The following is a 27,514-nucleotide window of genomic DNA, read 5'->3' as shown; positions in this document are numbered from 1 at the left end:
AGCTTGTCTGGTAGGAAAATGCAGCCTCAACTGTTGCTGGTTGAAACTTCAGGAGGGGGAGCAACAAAGAGCAAATTCACATGAAGAAGTTATCCCAATCAGCCAGTCCCAGCTGCTAAATCAATGAGTGTGCATGTGGGGAGAGGCATGAACTTACTTTAAAGCCAGGTTACACTCTCAAGTATTCTGCAGCTATCTTTTTTTTTTAAAGCCTAGGTTAGCAGAAAAGAAAAAAGCAGTGCTCTTATCTCTTCTCCCCTGTACCTCATCCTCCAACCTCATCAAGAGGACACAGCCCAACCTACAAAACTAACATGGAAAACAGCCATCAGACCTGCAGCTAAGAAGCCCGAGACACAGTTACTTTATTCACCAAGGACTCTGCAAACACACTCAGGTTTTCTGACGATGCACTGCTTGGAACAATGAATAAGATTCCACCCCTGTGGGGTTGCCTGACTAAACAAAAAGTAAAAGTTGACAAATAGAGGGAAAGAGTGACGCGCTCAGGTAGCTTCTATCTTGAGTGGAAATCAATGCTCAGCAAACCGTGAGGTGGGAAAATACTACCTAATGGGAGCGATCAAAAGAAAAAGCTTCAGCTGTTCAGCTTGTTTTCAGCCTGTCAGCTGAAGCAGGTGTCTTCTCTCAAAAATCCGCAGAGCAGGGAATACCCATGGTGACCCCCGCCTCTTCCTCCCACTCGGAGAGAGAATTCTGACTTGAGAAGAAACAGATTTCTCCAGTATCTTTAAAGCACTGAAATTTAAAACAAAAAAATGAAACACACACAGGTGAAAAGAACAATGAGGCAGTCTAATCGCGTTACAAGCAGGAAAAAAAAAAAAAAAAAAAAAACAGGCAAGTCAGGGAAAATGAGCTCTAATTATTAAAGCACATTTGGAACCTGATGCCAGCACCTGATTCTGGCTGGGAATACTTTTCCAGTAAGCCACCAACCAAAGATCTTCATTTTCTCAATTATGACATTGTCCAAGAATAAGTCATTCGAGTGAATTAAGTCCTAGACACAGTACACGCCAGTTGTTTTACCCCTAAAACCAACTGCTGATTTATTTACTCTTGAAATCTGTGGTCTCCCCTCCCTGCTTTCTTGCTTCATATGCAACTCTTTTTAAATTTAAATATTGTATCTCTGTTAACTCTGGGTTCCAACAGACTCTTGGAAAAGCCTTAAGGCTCTTCTAACTTAAAACGTGATGTTTAAAGTCAGTATGTCGCTGTTGGGATGGCTAAGTGGTAAAGAACCTGCTTGCCGATGCAGGATACTCGGGTTAGATCCCTGAGTCAAGAAGCTCCCTAGAGAAGGAAATGGCAACCCACTCCAGGATTCTTGCCTGGAGAACACTACAGTCTATAGTTTGCAAAGAGTCAGACAGGGCTTAGCAACTAAACAACAATAAACTTAAAACATGATGTTTAAACCCAGTATACTGACATTCAAGTATTTTGAATTTACCTTAGGAAAAAACATGTTAAATACTGCTTGTTTTGATTTAGAACCCAAGCACCTCCATAAGATTCTAAAATGAACACAAGATAATATTTTAGAAGTTACTAGAGCAGCCAAGCCGGAGAAGGCAATGGCACCCCGTTCCAGCACTCTTGCCTGGAAAATCCCATGGACGGAGGAGCCTGGTAGGCTGCAGTCCATGGGGTCGCTAGGAGTCAGACACGACTGAGCGACTTCACTTTCCGTTTTCACTTTCATGCATTGGAGAAGGAAATGGCAACCCACTCCAGTGTTCTTGCCTGGAGAATCCCAGAGACGGGGAACCCTGGTGGGCTGCCATCTCTGGGGTCGCGCAGAGTCGGACACGACTGAAGCAACTTAGCAGCAGAGCAGCCAAGCATTCGGGAAGCCTCCATACCTCTTTTCAGGAAAGGTGAAGCCAGCGGTGTTGGAGGAGGTCACGGAGAGGACAGGGCCATCATCTGATCCAGGAGCTAGATCCAGACAATCTGAACCTTCTCACCCCCTTCTCTGATCCTGGGATCCCACAGCTGGAACCATTTTCAAGGATGCAGCCTTGGGAGGGTTAAGTGTTATTGAGACCATCTGGATTAAATATGTGACTGAACGTCATTGAGACCTCAAAAAACTTTTTTAAAAATATATTCTTAAATACATATACTCTTGTATTTGTGACAGTTTTGTTAATTTGCTTTGTTCTTTTTTAATTGGAGGATAATTGCTTTACAATGTTGTGTTGGTTTCTGCCATACAACAACACAAATCAACCATAAAATATATATGGGGTTTCCTAAGTGGCGCAGTGGTAAAGAATCCGCCTGCCAATGCAGGAGACGCAGGTTTGATCCCTGTATCAGCAAGATTCCCTGGAGGAGGAAATGGCAACCCACTCCAGTATTCTTGCCTGGAGAATCCCGAGAACAGAGGCGCCTGGCGATGTCAGTGCTGCTCTCTCAATTCGTCCCACCCTCTCAGCGTGGCTGAGCAGGAAGGCAGGCTCTGGGAAGTAACTGACACCACACAGGAAAAACAAGCCAAGAGGGAGCCAGCATGGTAGGAAGCAGAAGGAAAGGTCCCATCTGGGCTGTAAAATCATGAGTCAGGGTGCTCAGGGCTGGTGCACTGGGATGACTTCAAGGGATGGGATGGGGAGGGAGGTGGGAGAGAGGATCAGGATGGGGAACACATGTACACCCACGGCTGATTCATATGAATGTATGGCAAAAACTACCACAATATTGTAAAGTAAATAGCCTCCAATTAAAAACAAAAAAATCAATACAAACCCTGAAGTCTACCCTCACTGTGAACTTACCAATATGTGAAAGAATCACACTGTATATTCTAAGGACATCTGAGTCTGGGAATGCTGCAAACTTGCTGGACCATCCTGATACAGACAGTCAGCATTAAGCAGAAGATTTTTGGGGGTTCCTCCTATGTGTCAGACACCACCGCAGGCCCTGGGTCCACAGTGGTGAAAAGAAAAGGAACTCCCTCTTACGGAGTATACAGTCCAGTGGGGAAGACACTTTACCTTCACAAATACTATTCAGAAAATTCTACTGTGCAAATACTGGGGACCAGAGTCACTGATAACTAGGAGGTCTAACAGAGTCTGAGAAATCAGAGAAGGTTTTACTGAAGAAAGTGATGTTTAAGCTGAGACCTGAAGAGCAAATGGGAATTGTTCCAAGTCAAGACTGTATGTGTGGGAAGCTGACGGGGAGGGAGTAATGGTAATTTCCAGGTAAAGGGATGGCCTGGAGGCAGCAAGAAACTCATCTGTCATATTTAGGGAACAGGATCCGCCTGCCAAAGCAGGAGATGCAGGTTCCATCTCTGGGTCGGGAAGATCCCCTGGGAAAAGAAATGGCAACCCACTCCAATATTTTTACCTGGGAAATCCCATTGACAGAGGAGCCTGGTAGGCTACACTCCATGGGGTTGCAAAAGAGTCAGTAGGAACTTAGCAACTAAATAACAGCAACTGCTTGGAGCAGAGAACCTGGGAGATTCACTTGGGGCTGGAGGATAATAGTCAGTGTAGTTACATGGGTAGCTTGAGGCCAGAGCAGTAGGTAAGCCGTGTTATACATCTGAAGCTAGGGCTTCCGTGGTGACTCAGTGGTAAGGAGTCTGCCTGCCAGTTCAGGAGACAGGGTTTGATCCCTGGTCTGGGAGGATCCCACGTGCTGTGGAGCAATTAGGCCCATGTACCACAACTACTGAGCCTGTGCTCCAGAGCCAGGGAGGTGCAACTACCGAGACTGTACACCCTAGAACCTGTGATCTGCAATAAGAGAAGCCACTGCAATGAGAACCTCGTGTACCACAAATAGAAAGTAGCCCCCACTTGCTGCAACTAGAGAAAAATCCGTGCAGCAACAAAGACCAAGCACAGCCAAAAATAAAAAGTAAATAAAATTAAATATATAAAAAAAGAATTTGAAGCGAAGTTCTTAAGTTAGTAAAAATCCATGGTAAAGGAATGAGTGGTACAGTCAGGTATATGATTTTAAAAGAATGTTTTATTAAGAGGGTGATGAATGTATGGATGGAGTTCAAGAGTGCAGCAGAAAGGCAGGCCAAAAAGGACCAGGAGGGGAAAGTATATAAAGGGATGGAAAGCATATAAATGGTGGACTTGATAATGGGTTGGATGGGGTGAAGAACTAGTCATCAGCAATACCCCAACATCTCTGGTCTGGGCAAGAAGGGAGAAGGCAAGGCTGTTTACTGAAATTCAGGACAGGGAAAGTAGAGGAGGTGACAAGCAGGGGGAGGAGGTACATGAGAGACCAAAAAATTGACTCTCTTTGTGGAAAACTACGCTGGTCAATGATTCAAGCGGGCTCTGGGGACCTAATTTACAGCAGTGAATCTGGGTAGTTAGAAGAGTCAGACACAGAACTGAGCCCCCGAGATCAACACACATACCTGACCCTTGTGGTTTTCCAGCTGACTCAGCGACTCAGCTGCGTGTGGGGACTCACCGTGTGCTGCACACCCTCTTTCCTGAAGATCATCAAGATGACCACAGCACAGGGGCTCTGCACTGCTGAGATGACTGGAAGTGATCTTCAGTGAGGTCAAAAACTAACGAACCTAAAAAAGGCTTCTGTCCTGCTGCCTGGGTTTCTCACGCTCAGTACAGGTTATGTCTCTCGATGAAAAGTCACGTCATCCGGACAATCATAGTTCATTCTGTTTCAAGGGGCGTCACTGGCCTTTCCAGCACGTGATTGTTCATTGGCCCTGCTGTTCAGGTCCACACAGGAAAACAGAGCAGCCCTAGAAAACGCCTTGGGGGTATCTACTGGCAATGATTAAATAACATGTGTATACTGTCAGCTGGGAAAAATCTATGTCACTTATATTTGCTGCTGTATATAGTTAATAACTGCTGCGGCTAAGTCGCTTCAGTCGTGTCTGACTCTGTGCGACCCCATAGACGGCAGCCCACCGGGCTCCCCGTCCCTGGGATTCTCCAGGCAAGAACACTGGAGTGGGTTGCCATTTCCTTCTCTAATACATGAAAGGGAAAAGGGAAAGTGAAGTCGTTCAGTCGTGTCCAACTCTTAGCGACCCTATGCACTGCAGCCTACCAGGCTCCTCCACCCTTGGGATTTTCCAGGCAAGAGTACTGGAGTGGGGTGCCAGCGCCTTCTCTACTGATCACTATATAGAAGGTACAGGACATGCAAGTGACCTGAATTATATTTTCCTTGAGAAGGAAAAGATTAAAAACAACCATCAACTGTGTTAAAGTGTTACAAAATTCCTCTAACCAAGCCACCTAAAAGGAGTGCCCTTATTTATTGTATATGTTATTTGGTCTCTAATTGGATTTTTAATTTGGTAGTGGCTAGGGAGGAAACTCGGAGAAGGCAATGGCACCCCACTCCAGTACTCTTGCCTGGAGAATCCCATGGACGGAGGAGCCTGGTAGGCTGCAGTCCATGGGGTCGCTAAGAGTCGGACACGACTGAGCGACTTCACTTTCCGTTTTCACTTTCATGCATTGGAGAAGGAAATGGCAACCCACTCCAGTGTTCTTGCCTGGAGAATCCCAGGGACGGGGGAGCCTGTGGGCTGCCGTCTCTGGGGCCGCACAGTGTCGGACACGACTGAAGCGACTTAGCAGCAGCAGCAGCAGGGAGGAAACTGCTGCAGTAGCAGCAGGGAGGGAAACAGGTTCTGGGTTTGGGCTTTTCTTTTGTCCTTTTTTTTCTTTCTTTTGAAGTGCATGAGAGGCACACAAATGAGTAGCTGTCTTCCTGGGAGAAGATATCTATCAAACGAAAAACAAACAAACATAAAAACCTCTGTTCACACTACTACATATAAAATAGATAAACAACAAGAATTTGCTGTATAGCACAGGGAACTAAACTCAGTATCTTGTAATAGCCTATAATGGAAAAGAATCTGAGAAAGAATATATATGTATGTATACATATGTGTATATACATATATACATACATGCATATATGTATATATAACCAAATCACTTTGCCTCACACCTGAAACTAATACAATATTGTAAGTCAATTATTCTTCAATTTAAAGAAAAGATTCATTTAAAAAAATCTTTTATTGTCCAATAGCTATAACCATAGCATTATAAGACAGAGGAAGATGTCTGACTGATTGATTTCTCAAACAATACTCACTATTTTCCTCTTTCTGAATAATCTGTATAATCTCTGGCAATTATGGTAAAAAACAGCACCAGAGCTGTCAAGATGAATCATCAATCCCCCTAATTGTCTAGCAGTTGACAGAAGTTACCAAAATCAACTCTGATCTAAGCCAATCTACCTAGAGCCCTTGTTCGTTACAAGGATTTTTGAAACCTCAACCAAAACCTATCTTCAGACCAGACCACAGTACAACACCAGGAAATGCATTTTCACTGGGGGTGGGGGGAGGGTGGAAGGGTTCACACAAAAGCACTTTCCTTTGTTCTGGAAGAAAAGGATCATTTGTTCACTCAGAATGAGAACTCAGACAGGTAGGCCAGCAGAAGCAACAGTTAGGAACAGGAAGGTTGGTTTTTGACAACTGGCTCATCGTATATTAGAGAAGCAGAGGTTAGTTTCCTGCAATGAAGTCCTGGAGGGTCACTGAAAGTGCACTTGGAAAGGGCATGAAGAAATCACAAAGAGCGCCATCCAGGCAGGGAAAGTGGCTGTGGAAGGGGCAGAGCCAAGGTCTTCTCTTGGCATGTTTTCCTTTGGACATTGTGCCCATGTTCCCTTCCTTTGATACCCACACACACTCACACTTGTTCCTCAGACCCTCCCAGGGCACAAGCACTTTCCCTGTGAATTCCCTGCGTGGCTCTGAGCTGGGTGAGCCAGCAAGCTCCTCCTATGTCCCTTCTCCTAACACAAGGGATCAAAGTTACAAAAGTGGAGAGAAGGTACATATATTGCTTACGCCACGGCTACCTTAATGAAGAGGGACATTTATACATTGGATTGACCTACAAGAACCTTTCTCTCCACACACAAGGAAGGCTGCAAGAAACAGCCCAGGTCCAAGGAGTGTTCTCTTAAAAGTCCAGACAGGCTCTGACCCTGACTACCAGCCCAGGGCACCACCCTCTCTTTCTCTCTGCCCATCTCGGGTCTGTTCTCTCTACAAGTTCCACTTACAGCAAGGAGGAGATGGGGGATGGTTGGCTTTGACAGGATGAATAATTTCTGAGTTATGTTTCTTCTTAGTGACGCCATTAAAGTTTCATTAAGGGGAAATATCACAACCACTGACTAAAAGGAGATCTTAAAAGGATTTGTTGGCCCCATCCATTAATTTGTGCTCAAACCTTCCCCTAACCATGAAGCATCTGCTCAGCCTTAGCCAGAGAGGGGTCAACTTATCACTTCTTGCACACCAAGAATGTTACTGCCCCTTGCCTTTGGCCAAGTCTCTCCACCAGGTCCACTCCTGTCCATCCTTCAAGGAATGTAAGTCCAACTCTTAACTCATACCTTCTTTGGAAATGGCTGTTTACTTTTCATCCCATAATGATGTCCCCTTCCTGTAATTCAGAGCAAGGGTGATCTAAAACTTTTACTTTTTCTTGGCCTTTAGCAAGCCTGGGACTGCCTTGGTTCCAATCCTTTTGTGGTCATCTAACCTTTTATATGTAAATTCTGTCTTACCAACTTGGCTATAAGCTAAAGACTTAAAATGCAGCATCTAGCACAGTGGTAATATGTAAAAGTAAATGTTAACTATGGTAATATTTAAAAGTAATATTTGGTAATATTTAAAAGTAAATGTTAACTATGAGGAGATGATCAAATCCAGTCATCTCATTTTACAAATAAAATATAAAATGAGGTAATTCTCCCAAAGTCACTGTAACAACCAGAAATCAATCTGAAGCCTACCCCCCTTTACCAATCCATGTCTCTAAATTGCTGATTTCTACCCATGTACTCCATTACAAAGAATAAAGAATCTAGAGTGCAGATAATAAAGAAAGCTGTCATTCAATCCGGTTGGAATCCTGTATCTATAAAAGGTTACTAGTTGAACATCCAGAGAAGGCAATGGCACCCCACTCCAGTACTTTTGCCTAGAAAATCCCATGGGCGGAGGAGCCTGGTAGGCTGCAGTTCATGGGGTCACTACAGTCGGACACGACTGAGCAACTTCACTTTCACTTTTCACTTTCATGCATTGGAGAAGGAAATGGCAACCCACTCCAGTGTTCTTGCCTGGAGAATCCCAGGGACGGGAAGCCTGGTTGGCTGCCATCTATGGGGTTGCACAGAGTCGGACACGACTGAAGCGACGCAGCCGCAGCAGCAGCAGTTGAACATCAGTTCCAAATGAATGCAGAGAAGAACAAGGTGCCATCGTCCTGAAAAAACAAGACAGTTTAAGGAAAGAGGCTGAGGAGCTGACCTCCACCAGTCAGAATCAGCCCTCTTGGGTTGGCTGTATCTTCTCATATACTTACTCCATTTACAAGACTAAGAAACAACTTTCCTCCAATACCATTTCTGTCACGTTTGATCAAATGTAAAATTTTAAAGTGTTTTAACACTCCTTAGAGATATGCAGAGGCGTGGGTAGAAAATTTTATTTTGGTGTTTGAAATGACACACAGAAAGCTCAGTAAAATGAGGTGAACATCACCTTGACTACCTATTATTTTTATGCCAATAAAAAACTTTCAGTTTCCATACTATTCTTCATCTTGCCTTATGGCATTGATTTATACTCCTTTCTCAAATTTTCTCACATGATTCTGTCTTTTGATAATATGCTATACTTTATTATCAACATCTTCAAGGGAGTCCCTGTATTAGTCTCTAATTGTTCTTCTCTTACTCTTTTCTTAAACTCATTCCAACCAGACATTAGTCCTCATAACCCTACCATACCCGCTCTCATCAAAGTCCTCAGTGACCCCCACTTTGCTGGCTCCCTTGATCAGTTCTCAGCAATTTACATCTCTCACCATAATTGACCTATCAGAAGCATTTGACATCGTAGGTCATTCCTACTCCTTAATATATTTTTTGTCACCTGCTTTCTAGGACCCCAAACTCTAGTTTCCTCCTACATCATGGGTCATTCCTTCTCCATCTCCTTTATTGGTTCCTTCTCTTCTTCCCAACCTCTTAATGCTGGAGTATCTATCTCAAGATTGAGCCCTTTGGTCCTCTGTTCTTCTCTGTCAACAGTCACTTACCCAGTGTCATAATTTTAAACAGCTCCTAAATGCCAGGCCTCCCAGATTTCTATACCCAGAGCAGACCTCTCTCCTGAACTCTAGAATCACAATTCCACAACTGCCCACTTCATATTTACACTTGGAATTCAACAGAAACAGAATCCTTCATCACCTCTCAAACCTGAACCCTTAATCTTTCCCTTGAGATATTTCCACCTTAGTTTACTGTTACTCTCTCCCTCTGGCTGTTCAGATCAAACATTTTGAGGCCCTGTATTCCCAATGCCCTGATTCCTGGTCACGTGGATATTGCCATACTCCTTTTTTTCAATTAATTTATCTATTTTAATTGGAGGCTAATTACAATATTGTAGTGGTTTTTGCCATACATTGACATGAATCAGCCATGGGTATACATGTGTCCCCCATCCTGAACCCCCCTCCCACTTCCCTCCACATCCCATCCCTCAGGGTTGTCCCAGTGTACCGGCTTTGAGTGTCCTGTCTCATGCATCAAACTTGGACTGGTGATCTATTTCACATATGGTAATATACATGTTTCAACGCTATTCTCTCAAATCATCCTACCCTCACCTTCTCCCACAGACTCCAATATCCTTATCTGTGTCTCTTTTGCCATCTCGCATATAGGATCATCGTTACCATCTTTCTAAATTCCATATATATGTGTTCAGTTCAGTCACTCAGTCATGTCTGACTCTTTGCAACCCCATGAATCGCAGCACACCAGGCCTTCCTGTCCATCACCAACTCCCAGAGTTTATGCAAACTCATGTCCATTGAGTCAGTGATGCCATCCAACCATCTCATCCTCTGTTGTCCCCTTCTCCTCCTGCCCTCAATACCTCCCAGCATCAGGGTCTTTTCCAATGAGTCAACTCTTCGCATGAGGTGGCCAAAGTACTGGAGTTTTAGCTTTAGCATCAGTCCTTCCAATGAACACCCAGGACTGATTTCCTTTAGAATGGACTGGTTGGATCTTCTTGCAGTCCAAGGGACTTGCAAGAGTCTTCAACACTACAGTTCAAAAGCACCAATTCTTCAGTGCTCAGCTTTCTTCACAGTCCAACTCTCATATCCATACATGACCACTGGAAAAACCATAGCCTTGACTAGATGGACCTTTGTTGGCAAAGTAATGTCTCTGCTTTTCAATATGCTATCTAGGTTGGTCATAACTTTCCTTCCAAGGAGTAAGCGTCTTTTAATTTCATGGCTGCAGTCACCATCTGCAGTGATTTTGGAGCCCAGAAAAATAAAGTCTGACACTGTTTCCACTGTTTCCCCATCTATTTCCCTTGAAGAGGTGGGACCAGATGCCATGATCTTTGTTTTCTGAATGTTGAGTTTTAAGCCAACTTTTTCACTCTCCTCTTTCACTTTCATCAAGAGGCTTTTTAGTTCCTCTTCACTTTCTGCCATAAGGGTGGTTTCATCTGCATATCTGAGGTTATTGATATTTCTCCCGGCAATCTTGATACCAGCTTGTGCTTCTTCCAGCCCAGCATTTCTCATGATGTACTCTGCATATAAGTTAAATAGCAGGGTGACAATATACAGCCTTGACATACTCCTTTTCCTATTTGGAACCAGTCTGTTGTTCCATGTCCAGTTCTAACTGTTGCTTCCTGACCTGCATATAGGTTTCTCAAGAGGCAGGTCAGGTGGTCTGGTATGCCCATCTCTTTAAGAATTTTCCACAGTTTATTGTGATCCACACAGTCAAAGGTTTTGGCATAGTCAATAAAGCAGAAATAGATGTTTTTCTGGAACTCTCTTGCTTTCTCAATGATCCAGAGAATGTTAGCAATTTGATCTCTGGTTCCTCTGCCTTTTCTAATACCAGCTTGAAATCTGGAAGTTCATGGTCCATGTATTGCTGAAGCCTGGCTTGGAGAATTTTGAGCATTACTTTACTAGCGTATGAGATGAGTACAGTTGTGCGGTAGTTTGAGCATTCTTTGGCATTGCCTTTCTTTGGGATTGGAATGAAAACTGACCTTTTCCAGTCCTGTGGCCACTGCTGAGTTTTCCAAATTTGCTGGCATATTGAGTGCAGCACTTTCACAGCATCATCCTTCAGGATTTGAAATAGCGAAACTAGAATTCCATCACCTCCACTAGCTTTGTTCGTAGTGATGCTTTCTAAGGCCCACTTGACTTCACATTCCAGGATGTCTGGCTCTAGGTGAGTGATCACACCACCATGATTATCTTGGTCATGAAGATATTTTTTATACAGTTCTTCTGTGTATTCTTGCCACCTCTTCTTCATATCTTCTGCTTCTGTTTGGTCCATGCCATTTCTGTCCTTTTTTGAGCCCATCTTTGCATGAAATATTCCCTTGGTATCTCTAATTTTCTTGAAGAGATCTCTAGTCTTTCCCATTCTGTTGTTTTCCTCTATTTCTTTGCATTGATCACTGAGGAAGGCTTTCTTATTTGTCCTTGCTATTCTTCAGATGCTTATATCTTTCCTTTTCTCCTTTGCCTTTCGCTTCTCTTCTTTTCACAGCTATTTGTAAGGCCTCCCCAGACAGTCATTTTGCTTTTTTGCATTTCTTTTCCATGGGGATGGTCTTGATCCCTGTCTCCTGTACAATGTCACAAACATCCGTCCATAGTTCATCAGGCACTCTATCTATCAGATCTAGGCCCTTAAATCTATTTCTCACTCCCACTGTATAATCATAAGGGATTTGATTTAGCTCATACCTGAATGATCTAGTGGTTTTCCCTACTTTCTTCAATTTCAGTCTGAATTTGGCAATAAGGAGTTCATGATCTGAGCCATAGTCAGCTCCCTGTCTTGTTTTTGCTGACTGTATAGAGCTTCTCCATCTATGGCTGCAAAGAATATAATCAATCTCATTTCGGTGTTGACCATCTGGTGATGTCCATGTGTAGAGTCTTCTCTTGTGTTGTTGGAAGCAGGTGTTTACTATGACCAGTGTGTTCTTTTGGCAAAACTCCATTAGTCTTTGCCCTGCTTCATTCTGTACTCCAAGGCCAAATTTGCCTGTTACCCCAGGTGTTTCTTGAGTTCCTACTTTTACATTCCAGTCCCCTATAATGAAAAGGACATCTTTTTTGGGTGTTAGTTCTAAAAGGTCTTGTAGGTATTCATAGATATGTGTTAATATACTGTATTGGTGTTTTTCTTTCTGACTTACTTCACTCTGTGTAATAGGCTCCAGTTTCATTCACCTCATTAGAACTGATTCAAATTCTTTCTTTTTAATAGCTGAGTAATACTCCATTGTGTATATGTACCACAGCTTTCTTATCCATTTGTCTGCCAATGGACATCTAGGTTGCTTCCATGTCCTGGCTATTTTGAACAGTGCTGCGATGAACATTGGGGTACACGTGTCTCTTTCACTTCTGGTTTCCTCAGTGTGTATGCCCAGCAGTGGGATTGCTAGATTGTATGGCAGTTCTATTTCCAGTTTTTTGAGGAATATCCACACTGTTTTCCATAGTGGTTGTACAAATATGTGTTTCCACCAACAGTGTAAGAGGGTTCCCTTTTCTCCACACCCTCTCCAGCATTTATTGTTTGTAGACTTTTTGATAGCAGTCATTCTGACCAGTATGAGATGGTTCCGCACTTTGGTTTTGATTTGCATTTCTCTGATAATGAGTGATATTGAGCATCTTCTCATGTGTTTGTTAGCCATTTGTATGTCTTCTTTGGAGAAATGCCTGTTTAGTTCTTTGGCCCAATTTTTGATTAGGTTGTTTATTTTTCTGGTATTGAGCTGCATGAGCTGCTTGTATATTTTGAGATTAATTCTTTGTCAGTTGCTTTGTTTGCTATTATTTTCTCCCATTCTGAAGGCTGTCTTTTCACCTTTCTTATAGTTTCCTTCATTGTGGATTATCGCCATACTTCTTTATAGGTCTCTCTGGTTTTGCCCTTGTCCACCCACAGCCTTTTTTGAACTGTGGTGTTGGAGAAGACTCTTAAGAGTCCCTTGGACTGCAAGAAAATCCAACCAGTCCATTCTAAAGGAAATCAGTCCTGAATATTCATTGGAAGGACTGATGCTGAAGCTGAAACTCCAATACTTTGGCCACCTAATGCAAAGAACTGACTCATTTGAAAAGACCCTGATGCTGAGAAAGATTGAGGGTGGTAGGAGAAGGGGACAACAGAAGATGAGATGGTTGGATGGCTTCACCGACTCAATAGACATGAGTCTGAGCAAGCTTTGGGAGATAGTAAAGGACAAGGAGGCCTGGCATGCTGCAGTCCATGGGGTCACAAAGAGTCGGACATGACTAACTGAACTGAACCCACAGCCTATTCACAACACTGAAGCCAGAGAGATACTTTTAAAATGCAAATCAGGTCATATCACCATAAGTGTTAAAAGTCTGTAACACTCCCTATTTGACTCAGAACATAAACCAAAGTGTTTACAGAGTCCCACAAGGACCTACCTGAATAATTCTTCATCTACTTTCTTACCTCTCTGACCTCACTTCTTATGACTTTCCTCATCCTTTAATTCACTCAGTATACAAAACAAGACAGGAGGCTGACTGTGGCTCAGATCATGAGCTCCTTATTGCCAAATTCAGACTGAAATTGAAGAAAGTAGGGAAAACCACTAGACCATTCAAGTATGACCTAAATCAAATCCCTTATGATTATACAGTGGGAGTGACCAATAGATTCAAGGGATTAGATCTGATAGACAGAGTGCCTGAAGAACTATGGATAGTGGTTCATAACATTGTACAGGAGGTGGTGATCAAAACCATCCCAAAGAAAAAGAAATGCCAAAAGGCAAAATGATTGTCTGAGGAGGCCTTACAAATAGCTGAGAAAAGAAGAGAAGCAAAAAGCAAAGGAAAAAAGGAAAGGTACACCCATCTGAATACAGAGTTCCAAAGAATAGCAAGGAGAGATGAGAAAGCCTTCCTCAGTGATGAATGCAAAGAAATAGAGGAAAACAACAGAATGGGAAAGACTAGAGATCTCTTCAAGAAAATTAGAGATACCAAGGGAACATTTCATGCAAAGATGGGCTCAATAAAGGACAGAAATGGTATGGACTTAACAGAAGCAGAAGGTATTAAGAAGAAGTGGCAACAATACACAGAAGAACTGTGCAAAAAGATCTTCATGACCCGGATAACCATGATGTGTGATCACTCACCTAGAGCCAGACATCCTGGAATGCAAAGTCAAGTGGGCCTTAGGAAGCATCACTACAAACAAAGCTAGTGGAGGTGATGGAATTCCAGCCGAGTTATTTCAAATCCTAGAAGATGATGCTGAGAAAGTGCTAAACTAAATATGCCAGCAAATTTGGAAAACTGAGCAGTGGTCACAGGACTAGAAAAGATCAATTTTCATTACAATCCAAAAGAAAGACAATGCCAAAGAATGTTCAAACTACTGCACAATTGTTCATCTCACACACTAGCAAAGTAATGATCAATATTCTCCACACCAGTCTTCAACAGTACGTGAACCATGAACTTCCAGATGTTCAAGCTGGATTTAGAAAAGGTAGTGCAATGAGAGATCATATTGCTAACATCCATTGGATCATAGAAAAAGCAAGAGAGGTCCAGAAAAACACCTAATTTTGCTTTATTGACTACGCCAAAGCCTTTGAGTATGTGGATCACAACAAACTGTGGAAAATTCTTAAAGAGATGGGAATACCAGACCACCTGACCAGCCCCCTGAGAAATATGTATGCAGGTCAATAAACAGCAGTTAGAACCGGACATGAAACAGCAGACTGGCTCCAAATCAGGAAAGGAGTACGTCAAGGCTGTATTTTGTCACCCTGCTTATTTAGCTTATATGCAGAGTACATCACGTGAAATGCCAGGCTGGATGAAGCACAAGCTGGAATCAAGATTGCAGGGAGAAATAGCAATAACCTCAGATATGCAGATGACACAATCCTTACAGCAGAAAGCAAAGAAGAACTGAACAGCTTCTTGATGAAAGTGAAAGAGGAGAGTGGAAAAGTTGGCTTAAAACTCAACATTCAGAAAACTAAGATCATGGCATCCTGTCCCATCACTTCATGGCAAATAAATGAGAAAACAATGGAAACAGTGACAGACTTTATTTTTGGAGGGCTCCAAAATTACTGCAAATGGTGACTGCAGTCTTGAAGTTAAAAAACACTTGTCCCTTGGAAGAAAAGCTATGACCAACCTAGACAGTCTATTAAAAAGCAGAGACATTACTTTACCAACAAAGGTCCATCTAGTCAAAGCTATGATTTTTCCTGCAGTCATGTATGGATGTGAGAGTTGGACTATAAAGAAAGCTGAGCACTGAAGAACTGATGCTTTTTAACTGTGGTTTTGGTGAAGACTCTTGAGAGTCCCTTGGACTCCAAGGAGATCCAACCAGTCCATCCTAAAGGAAATCAGTCCTAAATATTCATTGGAAGGACTGATGCTGAAGCTGAAATGCCAATACTTCGGCCCCCTGATGTGAAGAACTGACTCACTGGAAAAGATCTTGATGCTGGGAAAGATTGAAGGCGGAGAAGAAGGGGATGACAGGGGATGAGATGTTTGGATGGCATCACTGACACGATGGATATGAGTTTGAGTGAGTAGGCTCCAGGAGTTGGTGATAGAGAAGCCTGGCGTGCTGCAGTGCATGGGTTGCAAAGAGTTAGATATAACTGAGTGACTGAACTGAACTGAACTGAACTGAGACACACTGACCTCATTGCTCTCCTTGGAATATTGCAGCCACTCTACTGGCCCAGGTCCTGTACACCAGTTGTCACCTCTGCCTGGCAACATGCTTGCCCTGGAAATCTGCCTGTTTTCCTCCCTTACTCCTGTCAAGTCTCTCCCCAAATATCACTTTTCCAATGAGACTTACTGTGACCATGTTATTTAATATTATAACATGCTTCCACTCATACTCCATAGTTCCCCTACCTCGTTATACATCTCATTTTTCCTGAGCTATTATAACCTTATAGCATATAATATTGGAGAAGGCAATGGCACCCCACTCCAGTACTCTTGCCTGGGAAATCCCATGGAGGGAGGACCCTGGTGGGCTGCAGTCCATAGGGTCGCTAAGAGTTGGACACGACTGGCTGACTTCACTTTCATTTTTCACTTTCACACATTGAAGAGGGAAATGGCAAACAACTCCAGTGTTCTTGCCTGGAGAATCCCAGGGATGGGGGAGCCTGGTAGGCTGCTGTGTATGGGGTCGCACAGTCAGACACAACTGACGCGACTTAGCAGCAGCTACAGCAGCAGCATATAATATTTATTTAATTTACTATTTGTCTCCACCAACTGCAGTAAAAGCTCTGTGAGGATACAGGTCTTCTTTGTTCACCAATATATCTCAAGTCCCTGGAATTTTGCTTCCACATATATGCTGAATGAGTGGATGAACGTGTTCAGCAGCCCCCTCCACTGCAGAGCAATAGGGAACTGTCTACTGCATACTGCCTGGAATGAGGAACATCAAACCCAAAAAGGACTTGACTGTTAATCAAAGTAGAAGTTCAAGTCTTAGGATTTCATTTTCTCTTTCCTTCTCTCACGTAGGTCACCTGTCACTTTTTATGTGGACTACTGTACAGGAAAGAACTTTCACTTTCCTGCAGTATGGGTTCTACTCACTCACCTCAGAACAGGAAAGAAATGGAAGATTGAGATGATGAATTCTTACCGACACCCAAGCAAGGAAAAATTCTCTACCTTCAATAATCATCGAGCTCTAATTCTGTGCCAGGAATGGAAAACATGCTAAAGAAGGAAGGAAAGGACGCTGATCTCCTGGAGATTAAATTCCAGTGTGATTACCTATCCCACCAAGGTCTGTGTCTGGGTGCCAGTTACTAGAACTCATTTGCCTTGTTGGGGACAGAAGAAAAACCCAGATATTCTATGTTACATTCACCCCTAGAACGTGTGGCTCATGGTGTGACCCCCAGCTAGCTGCATGGGCCCACCTGGAAGCCTGTTAGAATGCAGACTCACCGCCCCTACCTCAAGCCTATGAATCAGAGACTGTATTTAAATAAGATTCCCAGGCAATTTTTATGCACAGAAATATTCCTATGCACTGCCTTGGAGCCCCCCACTCACAGTAAACCCATTGGTATCACGTGACTTGTGGCCAACAGAAATTTGAGGAAGAGAAATGAGAGAATCCAGCTCATATTCCCTTTTTCTAATAAACAAGGGTGATCATTTGATGCCATAGATGATAATAGGAATTGTAGTAGAAGGCTCTAGATTAATGTCCTTGATCATTTAAAAATTCATAGAACACAAAACTGTTCTGAAATAGATACATGATAATCATTGGCTAAACACTTTGAGCTTTCAAACACATTCAAGAGGCAGTATTTAAAGGCCTTAATACATTTGAGTCTGAAGCAAACATCCTGATTTCTAAGATGTCACTCTGTCATTACTTGTGGTTCCTGGGTCAGTTTGTTCGGTCTCTCTAAGCTTCCGTTTCCTCTTCTATAAATTAGAAATAATAATAGTACTTACCTTATATGATTTTTATGAGGACTAGATAAGGTAATTGTGTATAAAGAAGTAAGCATCCAACATACACACAAACTTTCTATTAGAAAATAATTTCTAGAGATCTAATGTGAAGCATGATAACTGTACTTAATAATGTATCTACCTCTGGAATGAGTAGATTTAGTGTTCGCAGCACAAAAAAGGGTAAAGAAAGGAAAAAAGAAAGAAACACAATGCTAAACATAGAATAAGAATTCAATAAATTTTAGCTTATATTATTATTATCATTTTGTTTCCATCAACATTTCATTTATTTGAAAAATATTTTAGGAATATAATGTAATGTGTCAGTCATGTCTGACTCTTTGTGACCCCATGGGCTATAGCCTGCCAGGCTCCTCTGTCAAGAATACTAGAGTGGTTTGTCATTTCCTTCTCCAGGGCTCTTCTCAACCCAGGGACTGAATCTGTGTCTCTTGCATTGGCAGGTTGATTCTTCACCGCTGAGCCACCTGGGAAGCCGTATTTTAGGAATAGGGTACAAAAACGGAGACAATCAGGATAAAGTATGAGGCACCTACTTAGATTAGCTGATAAAGCAAGACCTCTCTGGGGAAAAAAGGTTGACATGGAAAGCTGGAGGATAAGAAATAGCCAGTCATGATGAGTCATGGAGTCATGCTGGGGAACGGAAGAGGAGTTCAAGACAGATACAGATCACACAGGGCTTCAGAGTCTAGAAGAGGGGAATGGAATTCATCCATCATCATGGAAAGCTACTGAATCCTTTCAGACAGAGGAGTGAATTGGACAAACACAAATGTATATTGGGTGCCACTGGGGACAAAGGTCTGGGAAAAGTCCCTGGGACATATGAAGATGAATCAAACATGGGGTCAGCTTCTAAGGAACTGTTATTCTAATAGTCTGGCTTGAGACTTAATGCCAAAGTGGCAAAGTTCTCCTCCCATGTCCTCCCACCCTTCCTCTGCACCTCCTCACTGAACATGTCCAGGAACCAGCTCACCCATCAGCTCCTTTCCAGAACTTGTACTGACCTCTGTCCCCTGGATCCCTAGCTCCTTCATCTGATCTCTCAGAGAACCTGGCACACGCCTGTGTAATAGAGCCTCGATCTCCTGTGGCTGTAATTAGTTGCATCCTTTCTATACTTGTTTATGGCTAAATCTATGCTTTCCATTTTTGTAATCTCACTACCGATTATAATGCTGGCAGATTGGCGCATGGTCAGTTCTCAATAAATGTTATTGTGAATAAAAGAACTAACATTTGTTTGCCATTTCTTTCTTTATGGCCAAAAATGTGTGTGCCAAATTCAGTTTCTGTGTTTCAGTGACAAACCAGAGACCCCCTGACTAGGGGTTTTCTCGAAGAGAATTATCTCTTTTAGTGACTGCCCCCTGGAAGAGGAAAATCAATTTGAAACGCATTTTACTACTAAGTGAATGTGTATTTTACACAACTTGTGGTTTCTCTTTTTAAATTCAGCCTAGAATTATTACCGTAGAAACCATAGAAGAACATATCCACCACCAGCATCTTGGTCTATTTTTTTAGCTTTTCCTCCCCATGGCCTTTTGTTGTGCTTCTCATCTCACAGAAGGGGAAACTGCAGCACAGGAAGGGCAGGCCACACAATGAGTCAGTGATCAAACAAGCTCTTCCTGTGAGCAGGGTGCTCTGGAGGTGTCTCTGAGGTGGCCACACTCATCTCTGACCTTGCCCTCCCCTCTCAGCACTGCTTTCTCTGCTAGGTCTCCTCCAGGCATAACTTCCACTCTTCCCTGGTCCTATTAGTCCCGCCCTGCATCCCCGGTCAGCCCCGGCAAACCCAGCCACGCCCACCGCAGACTCCTCACCCAGACAATCCCTCCTATGCTGGCCCCCTACCCTGCCTCAGAGTGGCTCATCACCTCCCTCATGCCATTCCCTCTCTGCCACCCCTTCTCCTATGGGTCACAAATGCTAGTTGAATCTTCAAGTTCTGCCCTTCTTTCCCTTGAAGTCCTGCTATTTGAAACAAATATAGAACCTCAAGTTGACAAAGAACTCAAAGAGTCATCCAATCCCACCTATGAAGGTACCTTACAAAGTAATAGCAGCTAGTCTGGTCTTCCAGTACAGTGGATGGGAGCCCACCTGCCAACGCAGGAGACAAGGGTCTGATCCATGGTCTGGGATGATTCCACATGCCACCAAGCCTGAGAGCCCCGACTACGGAAGCCCGTGTGCCCTAGAGCCCGCACGCCACTGAGGCCACGTGCTGCAACTGCTGAAGACTGCGCCTAGAGCCTGCGCTCCACAAAAGCCACCACAAGGAGAAGCCCGAAGTGGAGAGTAGCCCCTACTCACTGCAGCTGCAGAAAGACTGTCCAGAGCAATGAAGACCCAGGGCCGTCAAAAATAAATAAATAATATATTTTTTAAAAATAGCAGCTAATCTGAAAAGCAGTTTGTTTTCCTGGGTAGTTAATGGAAAAGAAAGAAAGGTCAGCACTGAGAGGAGCCCAAATTAAGAACCAATTCAAGAATCAGGGTAAGCTAATTGCCACATCTGCTTGGTCATTCACTGGAAGAGTTAGAACTCAGGTCTACCAAAACTGTTCTTGGATCCAAGAAATGGGAGCAAAGAAGTCTGTTACATGAACATTCATCCTTGCTGGAGAAGATCCAAGTGTGGACAACAAGAAACTTATATAAAGTAGTATACAAAACAAGGAAAATACAATTAGGTATCAAAGTGAGCATTTCTTTAAAATTCGAAGAGAAATTGTAATGAATTCAGTTAAGTTCAATTCAGTCACTCAGTCGTGTCCAACTCTTTGCAACCCCATAGACTGCAGCACACCAGGATTCCCTGTCCATCACCAACTTCTGGAGCATGCTCAAACTCATGTCCATTGAGTCAGTGATGCCATCCAACCATCTCATCTGTTGTCCCCTTCTGCTCCTGCCTTCAATCTTTCCCAGCATCAGGGTCTTTTCAAATGAGCCAGTTCTTCACATCAGGTGGCCTAAGTATTGGAACTTCAGGTTCAGCATCAGTCTTTCCAATGAATATTCAGGACTGATTTCCTTTAGGATGGACTGGTTGGATCTCCTTGCAATCCAAGAGACTCTCAAGAGTCTTCTCCAACAGCACAGGTCAAAAGCATCAACTCTTCAGTGCTTAGCTTTTTTTATAGTCCAACTCTCACACCCATACATGACTACTGGAAAAACCATAGCTTTGACTAGATGGACCTTTGTTGGTAAAATAATGTCTCTGCTTTTTAATACGCTATCTAGGTTGGTCATAGCTTTTCTTCCAAGGAGCAAGCATCTTTTAACTTCATGGCTGCAGTCACCATCTGCAGTGATGTTGGAGCCCAAGAATATAAAGTCTGTCACTGTTTCCATTGTTTCCCCAACTATTTGCCATTAAGTGATGGGACCGGATGCCATGATTTTCATTTTTTGAATGTTGAGTTTTAAGCTAGCTTTTTCATTCTCTTCTTTCACCTTCATCAAAAGGGTCTTTAGTTCCTCTTTGCTTTCTGCTGTAAGGGTGGGTCATCTGCATATCTGAGGTTATTGCTATTTCTCCCTGCAATCTTGATTCCAGCTTGTGCTTCATCCAGTCTAGCATTTTGCTTAATGTACTCTGCATATAAGTTAAACAAGCAAGGTGACAATATACAGTCTTGATGTACTCCTTCCTTTCCCAATTTGGAACCAGTCCATTGTTCCCTGTCCAATTCTCACTGTTGCTTCTTGACCTGCATACAGATTTCTCAGGAGGGAGGTAAGATGGTCTGATATTTCCATCTCTTTAGAGTTTTCCACAGTTTGTTGTGATCCACACAGTCAAAGGTTTTAGCATAGTCAATGAAGCAGAAGTAGGTGTTCTTCTGGAATTTTCTTGCCTTTTCAATGACCCAACGGATGTTGGCAATTTGATCTCTGGTTCCTCTGCCTTTTCTAAATCCAGCTTGAACATCTGGAAGTTCTTGGTTCATGTACTGTTGAAGCCTGACTTGGAGAATCTTGAGCAGTACTTTGCTAGCATGTGAGATGAGTGCAGTTGTGCGGTAATTTGAATATTCTTTGGCCTTGCCTGTCTTTGAGATTGGAATGAAAACTGATCTTTTCCAGTCCTGTGGCCACTGCTGAGTTTTCCAGATTTGCTGGCATAATGAATGTAGCACTTTAACAGCATAATTTTTTAGGATTTGAAATAACTCAGCTGGAATTCCATCACTTCCACTAGCTTTGTTTGTAGTGATGGCCCACTTGACTTTGCACTCCAGGATGTCTGGGTCTAGGTGAGTGATCACACTATTGTGGTTATCTGGGTTATTAAGATCTTTTTTATATAGTTTTTCTGTGTATTGTTGCCACCTCTTCTTGATATTTTCTGCTTCTGTTAAGTCCATAACATTTTGTCCTTTATTGTGCTCATCTTTGCATGAAATGTTCCCTTGGTATCTCTAATTTTCTTGAAGAGATCTCTAGTCTTTCACATTCTATTGTTTCCATCTATTTCTTTGCATTGATCACTGAGGAAGGCTTTCTCATCTCTCCTTGCTATTCTTTGGAACTCTGTATTCAGATGGGTGTATCTTTCCTTTTTCCTTTGCTTTTTGCTTCTCTTCTTTTCTCAGCTATTTGTAAGGCCTCCTCAGACAATCATTTTGCCTTTTGGCATTTCTTTTTCTTTGGGATGGTTTTGATCACCACCTCCTGTACAATGTTATGAACCACTATCCATAGTTCTTCAGGCACCCTGTCTATCAGATCTAATCCCTTGAATCTATTTGTCACTGCCACTGTATAATCATAAGGATTTGATTTAGGTCATACCTGAATGGTCTAGTGGTTTTCCCTACTTTCTTCAATTTAATTCTGAATTTGGCAATAAGGAGTTCATGATCTGAGCCACAGTCAGCTCCTGGTCTTGTTTTTGCTGACTGTATAGAGCTCCTTCATATTCGGCTGCAAAGAATAAAATCAATCTGATTTTGATATTGACCATCTGGTGATGTACATGTGTAGAATCTTCTCTTGTGTTGTTGGAAGAGGGTGTTTTCTATGGCCAGTGCATTCTTTTGGCAAAACTCTATTAGCCTTTGCCCTGCTTCATTTTGTACTCCAAGGCCAAACTTGCCTGTTACTCCAGGTATCTCTTGACTTCCTACTTTTGCATTCCAGTCCCCTATGATGAAAAGGACATCTTTTTTTGGTGTTAGTTCTAGGAGTTCTTGTAGGTCTTCATAGAACAAATTGCACATTTTTAAAAAGGTGATAAATATCACAAAATCCTAAGTAGTCCAATGTCAGAGCAGTGAGGATCCCTGGAGTTTTTTCTACCAGGGTAGGTACATCTGACTTTAATCCTGGAGTTCTTTTTCTTTTTTGTTTCCTGCCTATATTTTTTTGAAAAGTTGTCTGTCTTCCTCTCCTCCATTTCCTCATCAATGAATCTCCCCCTAATTGCTGACACTGTTTTCTAGTCTACACAACTCCACTGAATCATCTCTCAAAGGTTCCCAGTGCCTCCTCATCACCTAATCAGATGGCTTTTACTCAGCCTTTGTGCTACTGGTCTCTTTCTCGTGGCAGACAATCATAACTGAAAACAAGTCCTCCTGAAAACAAGTTCTCTTACTGAGTTGTGATTCATCTTTCTATCCAGAACTTTTTTCCCTTTCTTATCCCCTGACCTCAATTCTGTGCTGACCACTAATCAACCAGAATCAGATGATTAAGATTGCAGTTGTCCGTAAATATTGTCAATGGTCTAAAGTTGCTATTGTTATATTTCAATATTAATATACAAACTAAAGTTGCTTTTCCAGGACAAGATGAGCTCAGAGACCCCTAAGCCTTGGGCCACCTGGCTAGAGAATCATAAACTGGACACTTCTTGACTCCTAAAAACATGATTAAGAAATGTCACAGGATGATGATTTATCCCAGTTTTTCTGTTCTTCCCCTTAACAATATCCCTAACTGAAAGACCAAGGTTGAATGGCTCTGAGTCCTGTCTCCCACTCCTTTGCTTGACTCCCTGCAAATAAATCCTTGCTTTGCTGCAAATAATTGGTACCAGAGTTTGGCTTTCTGCCTTGTGGGCACACAAGCCCTTGCTTAGTTACATAAGCACACATGCCTTCTCAGAATTCTATCGGTGTTTGCATGCACAAGGCTATATTGTCACAATCTCCCTACCATATCTATTCATCTTTTTTTTTCTTGGTTTCACTTTCTCCTTCCATGTACCAAATTGGGTATAACCCAAGGCTCAATCCTCAATCCCTGCTTTGGCAGTCCAGGAGTTTCCCCATCACCTCACAAAGCTTCAAACATACAAGTAATGACCAAATCTGTAACTCTGGCCCTGATACCTCTTCTATGTCAGCTCTGACAGTTGGACACCTCCATAGGAAAATCTCGCTGAACCTTAAACTCCATGTGTTCAAAGCCTAATGATACGCACTTCAAAACTGGATTCTGTGTTCCAAAAACTCACTAGATTCTGAAATTCAATGTTTCTAAAATTAAATGCATCATCTTCCCTCATAACTAGCTTTTTATCAGAACTTCCCCTTTCTGTTAAAGATCTGAACTAAGTAGATGAGTATCAAGTCATAATCTCAGATGAGAAAATGACACTATCTTTCTCCTATCCTGTCTACATAAAGCAATTCATTCTGGTTTGTTCCTCATGAGAACAGGAAGTTGCTCTGAAGAGTTGGCTGGAGGAGAGCATCTGCAACGCACTTCATGAACTTTTGTTTACATGCAATTCTGTGTCTGTCTCCACCTAGACTTAGAGCAGAGGCTCCAGGCCCCATTAGAATGAAAGCATGTTTTGTGGTCAACGATGCTATTGTGATTCTGGTAGCTAACAGGAACATTTAAAAGCATTTAAAAGATGAACATTGTGTTATCAACAGTATTTTTAAAAACAAACAAACAAAACTAAGAAGCAAAAAAACTTTCCTTTATACTTGTAGAATTTGAGGTGCAAGAGCAAAAACAGCTCTTAACCCTCTTCTTAGTACCTCAAGGAACTAGAAAATGTCCCTACAAAAAGGAGCAGAATGGCGGAGTTCAGGGGGGGAGCGTTCATTGAGGAGAGAGAGGAAGAAGAAAAGGGGAGGAGAGGGAGTGAGGAGGAGAAAGAAGAAGAAAAGAGAGAGCACTAAAGTAAAACAGGAGCCTCCAACCTTTGCAGAAGAAAATAGATTCTTCAGTGCCCTAAGCAAAAAACAAAATTTTCTCAACTGAATATTGAGGAAAGAGAAATTGACTAATCAGTTTCAAAGATTGACACACTGAGTGGCTTCTAATGGAAACTGACCTGGAAGTCTGGAGAGAAGTTTTGTTAAGGAGGCAAAATTCAGGCAACCAAAGAAGCTGGGATGTAAAATGAATAGAAGCAAGAGCAATTTCCTTTTTAAAATCATAATATGATGACCAACCCTGGGACTTCCCTGGTGGTCCAGTGGTTAAGAATCTGCCTGCTGATGCAGGGGACATACGTTTGTTTCCTGATTCAGGAAGATCCCACATGCTGTGTCACAACTACTGAGCCCACGTTCTACAGCCTGTGCTCTGCAACAAGAGAAGCCACTGCACTAAGAAGCCCACACACCACAGCTAGAGAGTAGCCCCCGCTCACTGCAACTAGAGAAAAGCCCATGCACAGCAATGAAAAATACAGACTTTGTGGCGAAAAATACAGATCGGTATTTAATCATATATGAATAATCCAGAGTCTGTGTATATATCACAGCTGTAACTGGCTGGGCAGAATATACAGGTAATTCTTACAGTAATACATAATACATATATATCCACATTTATACCTAAAGTATATAATACAATCACAGCAGAAAATACCTTCAGTACTCAGAACTGAGCATGTCCAAATGACAAATGGCCAATTTGTCAATGTTCCCCAGGGTTCTGACTTTGGTTCTTCTCTTACACCATTCTTTTTCCTTTGTGATCCTCTCTTAATTTTGAGACCTGCGTATCCAGATCCATACTGTGCATTTTCACGTGTGTCCTTCAGGGTTTTTGTTTCTGTCTTATTGCCACGTAACAAACTACCACACATTCAATAGTAAAGAAACATTGATTCTCACGCTCATGAATCTGCAGATTGATTGTAGTTCGTTCAGCTCATCTAGAATGAGCTTGGCTAGGAAGTTCTGCTCCAAAGTGTGGGTTAAGCTCAGATCTGCTCTGTATGTGTTTTGTTCTGGGACCCAGAATGAAAGAGCTTTTTATTTTCATGGTAGATGGTAGAAGTGCCTTCCCTGAGCACAAATACACAATGCTGCTATGGCTTAGGCTTTGAAAGGGCAGCTGTCCTTTTCATCTGCATTCTATCAGTTGCAAGCCACGCACCCAAGAACACCATCAAAGGCTCAAAGAAGAGCAGTTTTCTCATAGAGGCTGAGAAAAGGAAGTGAATGATATTCAATCTGCTAAACTTCTCAAACTCAATAACTCCAAATCTTTCATGCTTGTTGTTCTCTTTTATTTAATGTCTGGCACCACTATACACTCAGTTAGAAAACCAAGAGTCGTTATAACTTCTTCCTACCTTCAGGAACTGTTTATCAAATCTTATTGATTCTCATTTTTACATTTTATCTGTATTTAATTTAGGCCTAAAGTGAAAACTATAACGATTTTCTGACTATTGCAACTGTATTATTCCAGAGCTGGTTGTTCCTAAAATTAGAGAAAGCAAGTAAACCTAGGTAATCATTAAAAGCTCTTTTTTTTTACAGTACTCCATTTAATAAATGTGGAAGAAATTGAGAGGGTAACAGGCAGGAAGGCCAGGGGTCTCCAAATGGAGGAAATAGCCTGCAAGTGTCAGACATTTTTATCTCTCTTAAGCGGCAGGAGGAAACAAACTAGCAATATTTTTTCCTTCTCTATACAAATTTAAAGGGAGGTTTCTCTTAAAATACTGTGTTGCCATAATGACACCTGGTTTCGCCTGAAGTTAGCTATTCTTGAGCCTAGAGATAACCAATGCCTTTTTCTTATGGAAATGTTTGTCTTAAGCTATGCTAATGTACTATGCCTTTACCCCGAACTCTGTCTCCAAGTCGGTTCCGCCTCTTGGCCCAGAACCTACTTGACAAACCAGTATGGATATTGTTCCCCTAATCTATGTAAATGAAATTATTTGTATGGTGGTCTGCCCTTCTTCAAGATTCAAGTTAATCATTTTATGGCCCAGGATAAACCATTTGGTGCCAAGATTATCCCAAAATGCATCTTACGGGTGAGGGGCCTGGTGCCATTCTGAATTTTAAGACATTCCTTTCTTTCATTAACAGACTGCTAGTGACTATATAACATCCAGCTAAAGACTAGCAGGGGGTACTCTTTCTGCCCCCTTCTGATGCCTATGTCAGAAGCTTTCTCTATCTCCTTTATACTTTAATAAAACTTTATTACACAAAAGCTCTGAGCGATCAAGCCTCGTCTCTGGCCCCGGATTGAATTCTTCTCCTCCGGGGGCCAAGAATCCCGGTGTATTCGCGTGATTCAACAACAACCTTTCAAAATGACCGAATTTGTAAACCCTAATCAACTATTGATGGCTTCCCTGGTGGCTCAGAGGGTAAAGCAGCTGCCTGCAATGTGGGAGACCTAGGTTTGATCACCGGGTTGGGAAGATCCTCTGGCGAAGGAAATGGCAAATCAACTATTGACTCAAGGAAAAATCATCTGCAGCTGAAACCATTAGATCAGGCATTCTC

The 27,514-nt window shown here is 42.4% G+C and overlaps 1 long non-coding RNA gene across 1 annotated transcript in view; it reads right to left on the bottom strand.

Annotated features, from left to right (window-relative positions):
- The window catches only part of LOC133227755 (uncharacterized), a 218,930-nt gene extending 191,798 nt beyond the window's left edge, over positions 1-27,132 (bottom strand). Inside the window, exon 1 of the long non-coding RNA XR_009729928.1 lies at positions 25,626-27,132. This is a non-coding gene — a long non-coding RNA (uncharacterized LOC133227755). The remainder of the gene's footprint in view (positions 1-25,625) is intronic.
- Positions 27,133-27,514: the final 382 nt, after the last annotated feature.

Source organism: Bos javanicus, chromosome 16 (assembly GCF_032452875.1).
Source record: "Bos javanicus breed banteng chromosome 16, ARS-OSU_banteng_1.0, whole genome shotgun sequence".
Lineage (NCBI taxonomy): Eukaryota > Metazoa > Chordata > Mammalia > Artiodactyla > Bovidae > Bos > Bos javanicus.
The sequence above is the reverse complement of the archived record's forward strand: the minus strand, read 5'-3'. Positions and strand labels throughout refer to the sequence as shown.